Source organism: Nannospalax galili, unplaced genomic scaffold (genome assembly GCF_000622305.1).
Source record: "Nannospalax galili isolate Female #2095 unplaced genomic scaffold, S.galili_v1.0 scaffold741, whole genome shotgun sequence".
NCBI classification, from domain to species: domain Eukaryota; kingdom Metazoa; phylum Chordata; class Mammalia; order Rodentia; family Spalacidae; genus Nannospalax; species Nannospalax galili.
Window position 1 is genome coordinate 1,218,715 of NW_008346093.1, and position 5,063 is coordinate 1,223,777.

Consider the following 5,063-nt stretch of genomic DNA (forward strand, 5'->3'; position numbering starts at 1 on the left):
AATTTTTAAAAAATGTTTTATAGATTGAATAAATGACACATTTCATAATCTGATGAAATAATTATATATTATGAAAATTGTTTTGGAAGAAATCTACTAAGGATATGGAAGGAGAAAAAAAGGTGGATGAAAAGAAAATGTAACAGACGTAAATATGATTGAAGCTCATTAGTGTGTGTGTGGAAATGTCATGAAAAATTCATTACTTTGTACAATTAATATATGCTAATAAAAAACCTCTTTAAGAGAGATGGCTTGGTGATTAAGAGTATGTACTGCTCTTCCAGAGGACCTGGGTTTGGTTCTCAGCACCCACATGGTGGCTAACAACTATCTAACTCCAGTTTCTGGGGATCCAACATTCTCTTCAGATCTTCATGGACACTGCATGCACCTTGTGCACTTACATACATGCAGGCAAAACATTTATACACATAAAATAAAAGTAATTTTTAAAAAAGTAAAAAAAGAAAAAAGAAAAATTTTAAAAATCTTTCTTTTTGGGTCTTTTAAAAAATATATTTTATTTATTTTTTGGTCTTTTTGAGACAGGGTCTCCCTGTAGCCCCAGCTGTCCTGGAACTCACTATGTGGACCAGGCTGGCCTTGAACTCACAGAGATCTGCCTGCCTCTGCCTCCCAAGTGCTGGGACTAAAGGCATGCACCACCACACGCGGCTATTTTTATTTTATGTGTATGTGTGCAATTGCCTGTAGGTAGGTAAGTGAACCCATGTCATGCAATGCCTGCAGATGAAAGAAGAGACTGTCAGATCCCCTGGAACTGGAGTTACAGAAAGTTGTTAGCTGGCATGTGGGTGCTGGGGCTTGAACCTGGGTCTTCTGCAAGAGCAGTCAGTGTTCTTATCCGCTGAGTCATCTCTCCAGTCCCCCTTTTTTGGTCTTTTTAACATAAGGTCTCTTGATAGTCCAACTGGCCTAGAACTTACTATGTACATCAGGCTGGCATTGAACTCACAGATGGTGGTCCCAGCACTTGGGAGGCAGAGGCAGGCGGATCTTTGTAAGAACAAAGCCAGTCTGGTCTACATTGTGAGTTCCAGACCAACTGGGGCTACAGTAAGGCCCTGTCTCACAAAACAAAAACCAGTGGCTGGAGAGATGGCTCAGCAGTTAAGAACACTGGCTGTTCTTGCAGAAGGCCCGGGTTCAAATCCCAGCACCCACATGGCAGCTAACAGCTGTCCGTAACTCCAGTTCCAGAGGATCCAACAGCCTCTTCTGTCCTCCGAGGGCACTGCACGACACGGGTGCACTTACCTACATGCAGGCAATACACGCATATACATAAAATTTAAAAAAATAAAATAATAATAAAAAGTATGCATTGCTCTTTCAGAGGACCCAAGTTCAGTTCACAGCACCCATGTGAAGTGGCTCACAACTCCAGCTCCAGGGGATCTGACACCCTCTTCTGACTTCCTCGGGTGCCCACACATACACACATAATAAAAAATAGAAAAAATTTTAATCTCTTTAAAAAAATGAAAAGGAGCCAGGTGTGGTGGTACATGCCTTTAATCAGTGAACTACAGGCAGAAGAAGGCAGATCTCTGTGAGTTCTAAGGCAGCCTGGTCTACTTAGCAAGTTCCAGACCAGCCAGGGCTACATAGTGAGACCCTGTTTTAAAAAAGAAAAGAAAAAAAGGGTCTCTGTGATTCCGTCCTGGCTGTCCCCAAAGTATCTCCTTCCTAGGCACCCAAAGAGCTGGGACTAAAGGTACACGGGTGAGCACCACTATACCAGGCCATATTGATGTGTTTGTTTTGTTTCTTTCCCTTGTGGTAATTAGGGATTAAACTCAGAACCTTGAGGATACTAAGCAAGCACTCTACCACTGAACTACATCCCCAGTTTTACATTCTCAGCCTGGCATAGTGGCTCACACCTGTAACCTCAGTACTTGAGAAGTTGAGGCAGGATTGCCTTGAGTTGAAGGCCAGTCTGGGCTACATAGTGAGTTCCAGGCCAGCCTGGGCTAGAGCAAGACACTACCTACAAACAAACAATACATATTTTCTCCAAACTGATCCACATTTTTTTGTGTGTGGTGCTGGGGGATCCAATCTAGACCCTCACATGTGCTAGGCAGGCACTCTGTCACTGAACTATTCTCTCCAGCACAACAGCAATGAAATTTCAAATCCCAACTGAGTATTTTTTTGTGTGTGGTACTCCAGCAAATTCAGGGCCTCATACATACAAGACAAATCCTGTACCGCTGAACTACACTCTTAAACCCCCAGCTGAATATTTTAAGGAAAAATAAACAAAAAATATATAATTGAAGTATGAGTCCATACAAAAAAAATTGTACATGACTATCCAAATTAGCATTATAAAAAATAACTCACAAATGGAAGTACCCCAAATGTCCATCAGTAGGTAAGTCCAGACTTGAGGCTGACAAAGGGTTCGGGGATTTGGCGTAGTGGTAGAGCACTTCCCTAGGATGCTAGAGGCCCTGGGTTCCATTTCCAGATTGCAATAAAAAATGTTTTTGTGTTTTTGTGTTTTTGGTTTTTTTTTTTTGGTCTTTTTGATACTGGGTCTCCGTGTAGTCCCAGCTGGCCTGGAACTCACTATATAGACCAGGCTAGCCTTGAACTCACAGAGATCTGCCTGTCTCTGCCTCCTGAGTGTTGGGATTAAAGACCTAAGGGTTTAGAAAGTCATAGCTCAGTTGCTAAGAGTACTCGCCCAGCATTGGAATGTTCAAAATGATGAGTATCTTTTTATATGCTAATGTTGACTGTTGACTAGCGGCCCCTAGGTGACAACTCCACCCCCAACTCCTCTAGAGTCTGGCTGAAAGTTCAGTATGTGATCAATGGCTATAATGAATTATACTCATAAACGAGGCCAAAACAACTAGATTCAGGGAGAGGTTCATTCCTAGAGGGTGGCACCTCATGGCCCTTGTGTGACATCTGCCAGAAATACACAAAAACTACCCACCACATAAGTAGAAGACAGAATCGCTTGTTACATGACTGCCACTGCAGACACAGAATGAGGAAGCCCCCACAAAGCTTGAGCTCTTAGGAAAGGTGTTCCATTATTCCTCTATGCTAAGTTACTGTAGTGGATAACTTCAGTTTTTGGAAAGTAAAATCTAGGTCTTTGTTCAAATTTCATCCTTTTTTTTTTTTTTTTTTTTTGGTCTTTTTGAGACAGGGTCTCCCTGTGGCCCCAGCTGTCCTGGAACTCACTATGTAGACCAGGCTGGCCTTCAACTCACAGAGATCCGCCTGCCTCTGCTTCCTGAGTGCTGGGACTACAGGCATGCACCACCACGCCCAGCTGCCATCATCCTTTTTTAAAAATGGTGTTTTATGGGGAGCGGTTAAGAACACTGGCTGTTCTTGCACTAGATGCAGGTTCGAATTCCAGCACAAACAGCAGCTAACAACTGTCCAAAATTCCAGTTCCATGGGACCCAACGGCCTCTTCTGTCCTCTGTGGGCATTGCGTGACATGGGTGCACTTACCTACATGCAGTCAATACACACATACACATAAAATAAAAATTAAAATTAAAATATTAAAAAATGGTGTTTTAATTTTTTTATCTATTTTTATGTATATCAGTGTTTTGGCAGCATGTAAGTATACCACATGTGTACAATGGCTGTGGCATTCAGAAGAGGGCGTTGGATCCCCTGGAACTGGAATTACAGTTGTTAGCCATCATGTGGGTGCTGGGATTCGAACCCAGGTCTTCTGCAAGAACAACCAGTGTTCTTAACCACTGAGCCATCTCTCCAGCCCCAGAAGTTTATTCTTAAACAAACACTTCTTGGGCCGGGTGCACAGCTCAGCAGTTGAGCACTTGTTTAGAATGCACAGGGTTCTAGATACCATCTCCAGCACCATAAGAACAAAATACTGTTTGTTATAATATAAAAAAATATTACAAGTCCTATTAAACAACTTTATAAGAGGCTTAAAGAAAATCTTGCTGCATGTGGTGGCACATGCCTTTATTCCCAGCACTCAGGAGGCAGAAGCAGGTGGATCTTTTGTGAGTTCGAGGCCAGCCTGATCTACATAGCAAGTTCCAGGCCAGCTGAGGCTACAGGGAAAAGGGAGACCCTGTCTCAAAAATACAAAAAAAAATCTCCCTGGAGTGGACATACTGGCCTACACCTGTAATCCAAGCACATAGGAGGCAAAGGTAAAAGGAACCAGAGTTCCAGGCTAGCCTGAGCTACATAGCAAGATCTTGTCTCCAAAAAAATTTGTTTTTTGAGACAGGGTCTCACTATATAGCCCTGACTGGCCTGGAACCCACCTATGTAGATCAGGCTGGCTCACGAAGACTTGCCTGTTCTGCTTCCCAAGTGTTGGAAGTAAAGGCACGTACGACCAAATCCAGCTATTTATGTGCATGAGGGTTTTGGCTGCATGTATGTAAGTGTACCCATGTCTGCAGTGCCCATGGAGGCCAGAAGAGGGTGCTGAGGTCCCTTGGTACTAGAGTAGTTAGCCACCATGTGGGTGCTGGGAACCAGACCCAGGTCCTCTGCAAGAGCAGCCAGTACTCAACCACTGAGCCATCTCTCCAACTCTTATTTCTTTTTATAATTGTGCACCAAGTAGTGATGGATCCAAAGCCCCCAGAATAATGGATTTAAACTAAAATCCCCCAGGCCTGAGAAAAACTGTACAAGAAAGTAAAAATAAAAAATAATTCTGAATGCTAAGAACAAGCTGAGCTGACCTTTTACATGCTCCTCTGCCCAAGCTGGAAATCATCCCAGAAATTCCCCCTACCTCTGCTTGGCACATAGCCACCGCTTGTCTTTAAAAGAAACCTGTGAACTGGGCTCTGGACTTCTGTCCTCCGAGTGAGGTGGAAGTCCGTTTTGCAAAACGCCAATAAATCCTTATGCTTGTTGCATCTTCTGATTTGAGGACTGAGTTATTGGGGTGCAACCTCCCGAGAACGTAGGGTACCCCAATCTGGGGGTCCTACAGGGGGGGAATAGCAGGTGGGGGTCAGGGCATGCCAGGGCATGTCCAGGCATGTCTAAAGCCG